Source organism: Dermacentor variabilis, chromosome 1, assembly GCF_050947875.1.
Source record: "Dermacentor variabilis isolate Ectoservices chromosome 1, ASM5094787v1, whole genome shotgun sequence".
Taxonomy (NCBI): Eukaryota; Metazoa; Arthropoda; class Arachnida; order Ixodida; family Ixodidae; genus Dermacentor; species Dermacentor variabilis.
The window spans coordinates 211,226,363-211,241,187 of NC_134568.1; the positions used below are offsets into that span (position 1 = coordinate 211,226,363).

Consider the following 14,825-nt stretch of genomic DNA (forward strand, 5'->3'; position numbering starts at 1 on the left):
CGGAAGTCCCGACAGCAAAGACATGCCGAGTTTATCACGATGCCGCAATTAACAGGCAAGTAATCATATGTGCGGAGATGGACAGAAATCGGGCTGCATCATGGGCGTTCGGAGTTCCCGAAACTTGCGTGCGGCACTGGCGCAAACAGGGGAAGCTTTCTACTCCGGCAGCTGCGTGGCCCCTATCTTGAAAGCGATCTGCAGTGGAGGCGCATCTAGGCACACCGCACTGTGTTCTCATCGCTTAGTGTGCATTGAAGCAAGAGTCCGCACAAAGGTCAATTCGCTCGCTCCTGCTACTGCACTTCCCCACTGCAGCATTTTGATAAAGAGTTTCCGTGGTCATTGTGCGAGACATGTTCATGCTTGCTTGTGCGTGCAACACTATGCTTGTTAACTTAGTAAGCGAATGTGTTAAAAGTTTATACGGCCAATAAAACTTCCATCCTTAATTTTGGTATAGCTGTCTACTAATTTGCTATTGTAATCAATGCTTCGGCTTTCAGGCGAAACTGCGACTCTTCTTATTTATTGCAACTTTAGTGCATTGGGAGTAAATTTTTGGTTTGCCAAATGAAAGAAAGATGTATTCTTGTATGAAAGAAGGAGGTGCGCGATACTGTAAAGGACTTTTTTAGGTTGCGGCAAACAGGTGCATGTTAAAATTGAGGGCGCGTTAAAATCGAGTAAATACGGCAAGTGCTACTACCAGATTTCACACAAATAGGTACACAAAATAGCAATGCAGTGCAAATTGATCAGTGTGTACATGACCATGGGCACCACTTTTTCTATGAACTCATCGAATAATGAGTGAGTTGACACCACCACAACATAATAGTAATGCAACTTTTTAAATGTGGTAGAGTTCACGTACAGAACTTGGCAAGTATCCATACGGTTTCAGCTAGCTTAATTTGAAAGCGAAACAGGTTTACTTATGGAACGTGGTGAATGTCGCAACAGCCCAGCGCAGTGCACATAATTTAAACATGTCTTGCCCATGAGGCCGTGGATCTTCTAGCAAGCTCAGGGGCTTACAATACCCCGAAAGGGAGCATTAAGGGACAATGATGAAGATGGTGGTGGTGAACAGCAGTGCATGTGCAAAAAACTGCTGAACTGTCTTTGTCATCAGGTAAACTGTTCTTAGAAATTGTACAACACGATTTTACTTTGGCTAAAGACAAAATTCAGGCTCGTATGTAACAATAATCAAGTTACTGTTATTTTTGTTAGTAACCAACTTCCAACTGCCTTTGTGAGTCATTAAGTTCTGGGGTTCTACGTATTATGAGGCACGCCCTAATGGAGGACTCAATTAATTTGGACCACCTGGGGACCACCAATGTGACCACCAACATGCACCCAATGGGAGGTACACAGAAATTTTTGCATTTCGCTCACATTTAAATGCGGCCACCACGGCCGAAATTTGATCCAGCACCCTTGGGCTTACCAGAGAAACGCCAAAGCTTCTACACTACCACAGCGGCTCAGTCAGCAATTGGCCTATGTTATTTTTACAGTGAAGCTGTATGTGGCTAGCCGATTCATCCATCCGTACGTCTTATTGGTCGCCTGGTACGCCGAAAACTTCACACACAAAAAAAAAAAAAAAAAAAAAAAAAAAAAAAAAAAAAAAAAAAAAAACAGAAAGAAAGAGTCACCTGATTAGCCAACACCATCTAAATAGACGTCCACATGTCAAGTTTCGTCCTAGACGCCAGTGCTCGTTTCTCCCCTGGCGGAACGATTTCACCTCCCGTGGGTATACGTTTCCGCCGCTTCCCTTCAAGGTTGCACTTGCACTGCGCACGAAATGTCTTTTCTTTGTGACAGCGGCTCTTTGGATGACTGCAAATTACTATTGTATTGTTAACCCTTTCGCTGTCACGGACGTACCGGTACGTCTTCGTGCTCCCCCCCCCCCCCCCCCCCGCAATGTCACTGACGTAACGGTATGTTCTCTACCGTGCATTCAAAATTTCGCGCCTGAGAGCAACGCTGGCGCTCCTGGACTGGCCATGCCATCTGTTGACTCTTTCTACAAGTTCGTATTTTCGCCCCGGCCTGTGTTAGTACTGTATTGAAGAGTACGGTGCGACTGCCACTTGCCCCTCTCTCTTTGCTGATGGCGCGGTGGCTCCGCGTTCGCTGGATCATGCGTCGCGTGCATGTGGTTATGGGTTCAAGGGTTGTTACTGCGATCTCCGCTGGTTTGAAGGTTTTTATTTTTCTTCTGTTGGTGTGTCTGCTATGGCGTGTCAAGTTCAGGGGCATGCGCCGTTGCCTCTCCGAAAAGAGTGACTTGATTGCTGCTTTCGCTCTCTCGTCGCACCCTCGCTTCCGACTTGCAGCAGTAAACGTAAAGCCCTTTGAACTTTGTTTTAGCCTTTTTCCATCTCCCTCTGTCTTCTCGATCACATAAAGTCCCATTTCTCTCCATTGTGCGGGCGACTGAAAGCGCATCCTCCCTGCAGGCGGTTACTTTCGGATGGCTGAACGTGCGGGACCTTCGTCTGCTCATTGGAGCGGTGCCTCTTCCGATTCAGAATACGAGCCAAGCTCGGAGTCGGACTCGGACATAGTCTAATGCGAGGAAGAGGTGTGTTCCGCATCGTCAGATTCAGATGTTGAACGTATGTTATAGTCAGGCTGATGATGATGATGTTTACTAACAACAGCTGCAGAACACTGAAATGCACATATTGCATTGACTACCCTATGTTATTTGTATACCAATCAATCAAAAATAAATTGCTATGTTCATTCCCTGTTATGCCCGTTCCCTGAAACCAAGCCGACACTGGGGGTGCGTCACGGCCAGAAAGGTCCGACAGCGAAAGGGTTAACTGCCACAAAAGCAATGTAAACACGAAAGGTTTGATGCCACCAGTGAAATTCTGCCGATTCACAAGAAAATAGTACGAAAAAAGCAGACTACAGGCATGGATTACTGCGGTGCGCCAAACAATGCAATCTCGTTCGTTGATTACTCATGAGTGTATGATGGTTTTTACGTGTAATCGACATGAACTTCATGATTACTGGGTATATAATCCATCAAATAAAAACTTTCAGTTGCTAGACCAGCACTTGTTCTGTCTTCTTTGTCATGTTTCGTCTGTGTATGCACTGCCCAAGAATGGAAACCACTTCTGTTGCATGCGCTAGCAGTCGCTGGAGTTCACGTGTGCTGAGAAATTGAATATGTGCACAATGCATTGAACATGACTGGACTGCATCACCACTGCACCAATCGATCGAGTTGCTGGAAGATAAAATGCCCATGTCTTGGTCACGCTGGCATTGCTGAAGCAGAAATGATTACTAATGCTTTCAACTTCCGTCTCTTGGCCAAACAATTGCTAAGCTATTTACACTGCTGTCTCTATTCTATACTGTAAAGGACGTACTAGTTAAAGCAGTGTGCGCATGTCGTATTTGTGCTATGCGGCAATATGTTTTGTATATTTTCGCAGTGTCGAAGGAAGTCCGTGGTCTCCAACGGAGACAACACGGATTTGTAGCAAACATTTTGGGGGAAACTGCTAATATTACTTTAGTTAACACACATCGTATGTGCCGATGAATTTTCCGGCGGCACATATGATGTCGTTTCCGATTGCCTGCTCCGCATCACTTACATGGCTAAGCAGACGCTGCCCTTTCGCCACATTGCAGCCACGAAAACACTCGTCAACCACACAGATCTTTTTAAAGCCAGATTGAAGCGTGTACATCGTGCACACGTCCTTTGAATGAAATGTCCGCACATGAACACACGCGTGCGCTACGAGACCTGTGCAAACATGTGCAGTGAAGAAGGCAACCAAGGCAGCGTGAAGGAGAGATTGAAGAGATGTACACCCGCTGGTTGAAATTTTACTCTGCATATGGCAGTCTCATGCCAGCGCGGCTCCGCGGTACCGTTTTTGTCTATAACACAAGGCCTCTTTACTCCGATCCATGATGTCACACTACCTGGCCTGAAATTTCCATCGACAAGCCTGGCGTGATGAAAGCGGTGACGTCAAAATCACTGTTGCCTACTCATGAGCATCCCTATTAGATTCTTGGCACTCAGGCCAGGTAACATGATGTCATGGATCAGAGTGAATAGGCCTTGTGCTATCTAGGTGGTATTCGATTAGCTGTGCCAGTAGCGACGTCGTTGCTCTCCGTCCCAGCCGAGCGCACATGCAGCAGTTTATCTCCAGCTTCGAAATGGGTAGGCAACGCTTCATACCTACTCTTTAGGAGCAGGCAGCTTTCAATCAGTAATGCCGCAAGCAGAACCGGGAACGAGCTCGTCTACACCGTGCCGATGCTACAGTCCGGGCACAAGATCAGGCTCATGCAGCCGAGCGCAACCAGCAACTGCGTACCGAGGATGCGGCAGCCTATCAAGCCATTGTTTAATGAACTGTCAGAATTAACCCAGTGATAAACACCGGGGCTGCACGTTTCAGCTTCGCTGGTTAACCATCAGCACAGAGTGCTTGGATGGTGATTTTTTTTTTGGTAACGTTACTCCAAAGGTATAAGTTTTGTTGTAGAGTCGGAAGAAGTGACACCTGATTTTGCAGGTCACCTCACACACAGCACATAAATTGTTATTTCTCTATTTACACTTCTGCTATGTACTTCAATTTCTTCTGGCTCATGAGAAACAGCACCTTCTTAACCCTTTACCTCCCAAATTATTTTTGAAATGATCTTCCCAAAATAGTTTATATTAAATGCTTGATGGGATAGGCACATTAAATAAATACCGAGGATGCATCCAGAGCAATATATTTAGAGATAAATTTTTTTTAATGCTAAAGAAAGTAAGCTTCACAGTGTTGTTTCAAGTTTGCTTTTTCAGCCCTAAAATAAAAAGCAAACATCGAAAATACGACTTCCCTGCCATTCGAAAGTTCTGACTTAGCCAAGTAACACATGGGATCAGATCTAGTCATGCAGGAAGGCCCAACTTACTGCCATGCTCGAGAATGCAACTTAAGTTGAAGGCCATGCTTGACTTGATCTGAGTGACGCCCAACATGAACATGCCCAGGACCCTCAATGCGAAAACTCCGGTGTGCTCAAGTCGGGAGTCATTTAAATAAAGTCAAGCATGGGCTCAACTTACGTTGCATTATTGAATATGGGGGTTAGTGTGCCGCCCAATAACATAAATTTTTCTTGTGGCAAACATTAAAGATGCTTCTGCCGAGATTCTGTTTGGTCACCATCTGTGACCAAACAGAACTAGATGTGTAGATGCACTCAGATTGACTTTGGTGAGATAAATTGGCACTTTTTACCATGGACTAGCCCAGCTCGTCGCCAGTAACTGTGTGCAAAATGTCTGGACATGCTTAGCTTGTCTATGTGCAGTAAAAGGTCAAGTCACCCACATTTTTCAAGCCCCTCATGTCGTGACAAGCTTGGCTGGACAGTATAGAAGATATAGGTAGTACTTCCAATGCTAACTTAAGGGCTAGACAAGTTAGAGTATTTTTAATGCAACTAAAGTATCGTATATTTTAAGATATGATACTGTCATAACATCAACGACATGCAGTCACCACAGGTTAACGATTAACGGGGACTAAAGCCAAACATAAGCAATAACTTTTTTGTTACATCCCATTTCTGATAAACACTGCCAGCAATATGAACAATCAACACCACAGTGCCACTTAGAAAGTTTGCACTGTCCAAATACAGCGAACAGTTGGAAATTACTTTTGTGAAAACATAAAAGCCATGGCATTACAATTCTAATAGGAGTGTGGTGAACTTTTAGCCGGCCCCCATACTATCTTTATACTATGCAGTGATGGTCCAGCCAGTTTAGGATTTGGAGCAATTTTTGGAGCAGGAAAAATGTCATTCTGGAGCAGTTTCTGAGCAGAAAAATTGGTCTCATTGGAACACTTGGAGTAGTGCAGCAGTAATCCATAGCTTGGAAAGCTTGCTACTAATATGTTCGTATGAGTGGCTAACCAGCGATCGGTTCTGAGTTCATGCATATGTGTTTTTGACAGACGTGTTTTTCACAACCGTCTAAGCCAGCAACTACTGCAACTGCGTATAGAAGCTCGTAGATTGACAGTAAGTTCCGCACTGCATGTGCAAATGTGTCAATCTGCATGCATGAACATGTGTATGCAATACAATATGCTGCCTTCCAGTGGCTAATGGGTCCCATATCTTCGCACATAGGTTCTGCTTGCGTCGCTGTTGCCTTTGTTGGTGTTGGGTATAGGAATTGTTTCGATTGCAGTTGATGAGCCGGATGAGCCTTGTACCAAGACAGGCGTGCCTCATAATCAGATTGCGGTTTCGTCATGTAAAAACTCCAGAATTAAACTTTCTTTTGTCCCAAAACCAACTGAGCGCCCTGTTAAGGCTGTATGCAATGCATTGACCTTAGCCGAGTATTTACCAAATATGCAAAAAATAGAGTAGTAGACAATCAAGTTGTGAAGTTAGTTATTTGAATGTTCACAAATAGATTCACATAGTTGAGTACAGTCAACATATAATTTTTTTGGAGTCCCCAGGGGCCGCAAAAATGTCCGAAAAAACTGGTCAGAAGTTAAAAAGAAAAAAGCACTTATGCCTGCCTTTTACTGCCCTTAAGGGCTCAATCACCACAGGCACGTCCGAAACAGCTCTGAAAGGCTTGCAGTACACTTACTAGACGTATCGGTGCTCGTAATGTGACAGGAGATGGCGGGTGCATGCGTGTATAATTAAGGAATACATACCGTGTCTCGTGACAACTGTCCCTTTCCACTCTTGGTATGATTCACCGCAATACTACATGTATGTTTCACCGCATAACACTGCTGTATTGAGACAAAGGTAACTTTCAGGAACCGGCATTATGCAATGCGTCGTGCTTTCCGAGCTTTGAAGTAATTGGTGAGGATTACAAAGGCGGAGTTGGTGCCATTGCTAACAGCAGCAAATTGTTTTAATGAGAAACATGGCACTGAATAGCAAGATGCTTCCCACCAAATGTCGAAGTAGCTAGGCCTAGCTTGGCCGTGGTGGTGGCTACGGTTGCCATCGGGTCTTGCGTGCGAGAGAGCTTGTTCAAGGCGGCGAGATCATCAAAATAGCGGCGGTGGTGGCTTCGACCAATGCCGTTTCAGGCCTGTGGTTGTGGGAAAATGTCCAGAAAATCGGGTGGCAAAGGATTTTTGCATTAGATATTCCACACGTTCTTATACATAGACTCTATTGCGTACCGTGGCGGTGCCACGAAGGCGTCCAAATTATCGGGCATGCCTGAAAAATCGGGTGCCCGGAAAATTGGTTGTTGACTATAGTTGTACAACCCTACTGAACGCTTTGCATTGCCATGAAAATGCGAAAATACCGCACTTTTGTGCAGTTAGCGCAAATGGCACTTGAGTGGGCGTAGCCAGGAGCAGGCAAGTCGAACTGTAGCAAAATGGCACAAATGGCGCAGTTGGACCACTGCTGACTATGCCTTCATTCACAGCCATTTGATGTAGTGCATACGAGGGTCTGTCCCAAAAGTCCATAGAGTGAGTCAGCAAATAAGCAGGAGAGGGCATAGCAGCACCCTTCTCTCTGCTCAAGAGGATCCGGTTGACCTCAAGTATGAGCCAGACTGCTGTAGGAAATAATAGAATTTTATGCCTGCTCTTTTTCTGCAACCCATCTTTAGTATTTGTTGAAATGGAGATTAACAACCAAATGCAACAAATGATCAATATCAAGTTTCTCGTAAAATTGGGCAAGAATGGTGCAGAAATTCATCAAATGTCGCAAAAGGCCTCTAGAAAGGATGCCCTAAAGGATAGGACTGTCAAGTGGGTCCAGTGTTTTTGGTAAGCCAGTGAAAACCCCAAGAACAATGCAGAAGATCAAGACACCCATCCACCTTGGGTGAAGATGAAAGCATCGATCATGTGCATTTTCTTGTGCTCAGTTAGCTTTCTGGTGCTCTTGTGCTTAGAATGATAGCAGATGCACTTGCTTTCAGAAAGGCGTCCATTCACTTGATTTGGACTGAATATTTGGAAATTAAAAGTTTGCACCAAGATGTTACCGAAACTGCAGACTTCTGAGCAAAATTTGGGACGAAGAGAATGCTGAATTGACTGGAAAACTTTATACAATAGTGATGAATTCTTGAGGACAGCTGTACCCAGCGACAATTGATTATGAATATGACATCGAGCTGAACAAGGAGCAGAAAAAGATGAGCCAAAGGCAAAAACTGCACAGAACAAAGCAAAATCCGTCATGTTGACTGTGTTTTTCAACTCTCATGAAATTATGCACATGAATTCGTACCTGAAGGTGCTAATGCACCTTTCTACGTAGCAGTCCTGAAGCACCCGAGTGATGTGTGTGCCACATGTGACCAAATTTGTCACAAGATAATGGATTCTGCACCACGGTAATGTCCCTGCACACTCTGCATTGATAGTGTGCAAGTTTTTGGTGCATAATTTATCAGTGCTGGAACACCCTCCCTATTCACTGGATTTAGCCCTCTGCTAATGTTTTTTTTTTTTTTTCCAAATGCAAAATGCCACTCTGGAGGTGGCATTTCAGGGATGTGACGTTTCGAAAGGAAACAAACGGCAGTGCTGACGACATAGCTGCTGTGACGCTTAAGTGCTAGGGACCTGGGTCATAAAATTATTACTAACAAATCTATCTTTAATTTCAGTTATTCTTCCAATCTACAAATATGGCCCACCTGCTTAAAAAAGAAGACTAGCTTACCATGACGTGTTGTTGAGGAAAAAGAAAGCCCTGTTTTTATCTTATGAAATGCTCACTGAGGTTTTTAGCGCACGAAAAGGGACGAAAGACCGTGGCGAAACGAGGACACAGCGCTGTGTCCTCGTTTCGCCACTGTCTCTCGTCCCTTTTCGTGCGCTAAAAACCTCAGTTATGGAATACCAACACGCCCTATCCTACGCTCTTTCATGAAATGCTCACCTTTGCCCATGAAAGTGCTGAAAATGACCCACTTTGCCGTTCACCGTTCTAAAATTGCATATCAGAACCAAGCGATATTCTCGTTTGAAAGCGCATCTTTTCTGGCTTGCTTCCTTTCTCGGAATGCTCACTCTCCTGCCAAATTTTTTGCATCCAGGAGAATAAAATGTTTTTCTCACATGGCAATCAGCTTTTCCTACTTTTCTAAAATAACTCTTTGGCCATCAGCAACATTCCAAGAGGTGTATTTACTGTCCTAATCATTCAATTTAAACTTCCTTTTTTTAACTTGACAGCTAGGCTTCCGAGGATGCAGTAAGGAGTACATGCCATATTACCACACCTTGAGAAACATGTTGAAAATTTGTGGAATTAAAAAAAAAATTGATGTGCAAAGTAACAACTTCAAACTTTCGTATCGTTGGATGGAGTAGAGGTATAAACATACCTCTACTACTAAAAATAATACCAGTTCACAAATCTGGAGATGTTTATACACCTGACAACTATCGGCCCATATCTTTAACCTGCATATGTTGCAAAATGCTCAAGCACATAATCACTTCCCACGTGTACCGCCACCTAGAAGCTCACAATTTCTTTTTTTCTAATCAGCATAGTTTTAGGAAGGGATTTTCTTGTGACACGCAATTGTTCGAACTAACGACTGACTTGCACTTTAACATGGACTGCAACCTTCAAACTGACTGTATCTTTCTTGACTTTTCTAAAGCTTTTGACCAAGCGCCCCATTGTCGCCTAATTTCTAAATTATCTGCCCTACGACTTGACTCTTTAACATTATCCTGGATTCGTAATTTTCTTTCTTTTCGAGAACAGTTTACTGTTGTTAACAATTTCTCTTCCCCGCCTTCTGTTAGCTCTGGTGTGCCACAAGGCAGCGTCCTCGGCCCCTTACTCTTCTTAATCTACATTAACGACTTACCCACCCAGATTACTTCCTGCATGCGCCTTTTTGGCGATGACTGCATAATCTACCGTCCTATTCACACGACTGACGATCACTTGAAACTTCAAGCAGGTCTTAACCTTATCGCTAACTGGTGTAACAAATGGCTCATGACACTAAACTTTACAAAGTGCGAGGTGATGTGCTTTAGCCGAAAATGTGTAAATTCTAAATATTCGTATCATCTTAATAACACTATGCTTTCCCACACTTCATCATATAAGTACCTTGGTGTTGTTCTTACAGAGAATCTTTCATGGGCCCCACACATCACTTCTACTTGCGCCAAAGCATCACGTTCTCTTGGCTATCTACGACGCAATTTGCGAAATGCCCCGCCAAACATCCGAAAACTCGCTTTCCAAACATTAATTTTGCCACAGTTAGAATTCGCCTCACCAATTTGGTCCCCTCATCAAAATTACCTAATAAATATGACGGAAATGATACAAAACAGAGCAGCCCGGTTCATATCCCGTAACTACAGTATAAACTCGAGCATTACACAAATTAAACTAGACCTACTGTTGCCGCCATTAAGATATCCGCCGCAACATCGCTCTTCTGTGCCTATTCCACAAATATATTTACACTAATAAACGACCCCGGTTGCAACTACAAATACCCCACTCTTTTTCACGCAGATTACATAATCAGTTCAGTTTCATGCGCATATACGGTAAAACAAATGCATTTAATTTATCGGCACTACCACGTGCCATCCGTCTCTGGAATAACAAAGCCTCCATATCTAATCCCGACACGTTCCGCTCTCAGTTACTCATGCTTTTCCCATTTAATACCGTTCACGAGTGACCAATCTAGTGTATGTTATCGTGCATTTTTGCCATGTTGTATATCGTTTTCATAAACGCTATTCCTTTGCTCTGTTAACAGTAACAAGTGTTCGTGTGCCTTCAGATATTGCTTTGTATTCCTAGTGCCTTCAATATTGTGTAACACGGTAATCTTTTTATAGCACTGTTCCTGTTGGAAATTTGTACTTTTTATACCTTTTACTGTTTAATATGCCCCCCTTACTTTATGCCCTGCCATAGGGCCTGTAAGGTTCTTTTGAATAAATAAATAAAAAAATAATGCTTATAGCACCTACTCTGGTATTCAGGAATTATTTATTCACAGAACTATTAGCTTGCTTACTGTAAAACACTTTTTGCCAATCATCCCAAAAATTTGGAACAGATAAAACTGTATAAAATTCTTTCTTCGTTGTGTAGAGAAAAACTAGCTGAATATTTACAACTAGTACATTAAATTACTTATTTGTGAATTTAATTCCTCTATAGCAATAGCAAACAAAACTTTGCTTGAGGCATAGCTCACCCTTAACCGAAGAGGTGGAACCAGTGTATTGTGTCTAATGGTAAGTATTTTGTAGGTGACCACATTGCTGTGCGTGCAAGTTTGTGAAATGAAAATTTTCAGAGTGCAGCTCTTAGGCACCCTGCGGCGAGCATCGGCGCCACTTGCAACCTAGCGAACAAGCACACCAAAAGAACACAGGGAATATGGCGGGGGATGAGAAAAGCGGCGAGAGCAGGCGTGAGGAGAAAAGTGGAGAGGAGGGTGCAGTGGAACTATGAGGTAGAAAGCGGACGAGTGGATGGCAAAATGGTGAGGAGGAAAGCTGAGTGCTGGCGGAGACCAGGCATGCGGCCAGTGCAGAAACAAAGCATTGACGTGGGCTTTGGACCCATTTCACCGCCGCCGCTAGAGAATGCGCTCTGTGCAAACTGGTGCAAATGCTTCGTCTGCTGCTGCTGCTAAATGGCGGCGGCTCAGCACCGCCACCATTTTTCAGAATGAAATTCTTTGCCACAATATATCGTGTTTGCCACAATATATCGTGAATTCAGAACACCTAAACAGCTGTGCTCAAAATTCGCATTAGGGTGTATCGTAGTCGGTAAAAATTTTCTTAACTCTTTCTTACCATGGGGAATTTGACTTTTTTTATGTATGTTTGAGTAAGAATTTTTTGTGCAACAGCTACTAGGTCTACACTGTCATGCAGTATACAGTAAAACCTTGTTAATTCGGAAAATCAGATCATTCGGACTTGTCCTTTGGTCCTGGCACAATTATGTATTATCTAATGTAACAAAACTCGTTAATTCGGAAGTACTTGGCTGCACATCGGTTAATTTGCACAACTTTCGGAGCTCGGCAAGTGCTGGAGCGTCGCTAATGTGCGATGCAAAAGAGCAGAAATGGTGTTAGCACATCGCCCCCCGTGCTGTCGCTTTCCGTGTCGCCCTCATCACTGTCGCTAGTCGACACTTCAGCAACAACAGAGGCAACAATGGCAAAAAGTTGAGCCTTGTAGCCGACATCCGACATAGCCATGCATTTTCTCCTCAACTCATTCACCGAGTTATCGGGGCTAAGCTCTGCCTTCACTGGCTCTGCGTCATGATGGCACGTCCAGCTTCTCCAACCGTTCCACCAGTTGCTTGGCAGTCGACGCCAAGCGACAGCTATCAAAGCAGTGTGCTTTGTGAGCATTCTGTCGCAGCACCAAATGTGCCTGGTATTCCGGTAACCAGGCAAAACGAGAACAAGGTGAAAGCAGAATCCAACGTTTCGACAAGTGGACTTGTCCTCTTCAAGGCAACATATGCTTTCCTTGCCACAGTATATATAGGTGGGATTCTTCTAAAGGGGAGAGGGTGTAAGGTGGGTGGGTGTGGAAACGAGTGAAGGTGTGTTAACGGCGAGGGTGTCAATTGAGAATAAAGGAGTGCTGTGCACAAGGCCACGGACACGGCCGTCTGTCAATCACGTGTTAATGCCAATGTGTCAGCCGGCGTGTCAACGGCATACACAGCAGCCCTCTATTACCTGTTTTACTGGTGGTCGTGACTATTGAGTCTCTGAAAGATACTAGAAGGAGCAGCAGAAACCGGTGCTCGCGGAAAAGAAAAAAGAAAAGAAAGAAGGAAATATTGAAATGGTATAAATAAGTAGAGAAAAGGACGAAAGAAGAAAAAAGAAAAGAAAAAAAGACGCTAAGAAACCAAACTAAGTGTTGTTGTTTATAGCTTGAAATGTAGCATAGTGAATAGATTCTAAAGTTCTCTTTAAACGTTTATGCCCAATGGTTGCAATGTCTTGAACTTACGGATAAGGTATGATTCTCTATACAGTGGAACCCCGTTCATACGTTTTTCACCGGACCGGGGAAAAAAAACGTAACAGCCGTGAAAACGCAACAGTGAGGAAAGCTTCGAAAATGAATGAAAGAAAGTGCAGCTTCAACTATAGACAATTTATTTCCACAGAGTGCGCTTAGGACCTAAAAAAAAGTCCAGAATTGTGGCTTGCCGTTTCTTTTGCTCGCTAGAAATCAGCACACGTTTCTCAATAGCCTGGAAGGCCGCATTGCTGTCAGCGTCGCTGTGAGGTGCGACGTACCTGCGGAGGAGGTCCAGAGCCGCAACGGCTTTTCGAAAGCTACGATTTGGCAACTCCCCGGCATCATGCGGCTCGTGCATCGCAGTCTGCGACTTCACTCGCGACCGAGATCCCAACGATCTCGGCGATGCTCTGACACTCTGACGTCCCGACAACAACGTCCACGGCGACGTAGTCGTCGTATGTGACCGCCATTTTGGCTTTTGGCGAGTTTTGGCCGGGCTTGGCTATGGAGCTGGCTGCAAGAAGCCGCACGCCAATTCGATGGCGGCCTCTCGAACTGGCGTGCGGCTTCTTGCAGCCAGTTCCATAGCCAAGCCCGGCCAAAACTCGTCAAAAGCCAAAATGGCGGTTGGAGCGCGTTGCCTACTTTAGCCCAGGCGGGTTCGGGGGGCTAAGTTGCGACGTATCATGCAGGAACGTTTTCACAGCTACGACGTAACAGCGGGGTTCCTTATACATTGGATCCTATGGAAGCTATGCCGGGACCGGATGAAAACGACGTAGCAGCCGGGAAAACGCAGCAGTGAGGAACGTAACAGCGGGGTTCTACTGTATTTTATTTCTCGTTCAGAACGGAAATTTGATTGTAAGATGTAGAGTTTAAGTTCATCAAAGTTATGGCCTGATTGGTTGAAATGCTCAGCGACAGCTTTGGGAAGCTTTTTAGCTGTGTCCATGCAATGTCCTGCTTTCCCTTGTCCTGCTTTCACCTTGTTCTTGTTTTGCTCATCGTCTTGAATTCCCATCTCCTGCCTTGCCCGTGTTTTCATTGTTGAGGGCTTTCGTTATCGCGGGGTTTGACTGAATACACAAGAAAGTTTGCGGGCACTCTCTTGTGTATATTAAATTTTCACATAAAGCGTTGTGATAGACAGTAATGCTTCATTAACTCGAACTTGCATAAACATCAGCTAAGTCGAAATTTTCCACAGCGCCGATCTATTTCCCATATGTGCCATGTATTTATTGCCCTTTATCTCAAAGTATTTTTGAACCAAATTGCAGATATCTCGAAATCTTGTCCGAGAGCGGAACAAAAACTCTGTCGCCAGAACGTTTAACAAGCTTCGCGCGAGGCTGCCACACCAATCACAAAGCGGACGTTTTCCCTAAATGTCAAGTCGGAACCAAGTGGCATAACTGTCAAGCAACCATGTGGCACATCATGTGATGGGAGAGACATGCGCAGAGGCAGACCCTGCAAAATAGCTTGCTTGACGCAGTTTGCTTTGTTCACTTTATGCAACACATGTGGTTTACCATCAGATGTGCAATTTCAGTTTTAATCTTATTCTATGCAACGCACGCAGATCAGATTTTTTATTCTACGCAATGTAAAATAGAAACACACATGCTACGTGCATTCAGGTAAAACCTGCCCACATATTGTGTACTCATGAATGCTCACGTCGCTTGCGTATGCAACGTA

The 14,825-nt window shown here is 44.2% G+C and overlaps 1 protein-coding gene across 2 annotated transcripts in view; it reads right to left on the reverse strand.

Moving 5' to 3' along the window:
* The window catches only part of CkIIalpha (casein kinase II subunit alpha), an 80,480-nt gene that overhangs the window by 2,095 nt on the left and 63,560 nt on the right, over positions 1-14,825 (reverse strand). The gene's annotated exons all lie outside the window — the stretch shown is intronic.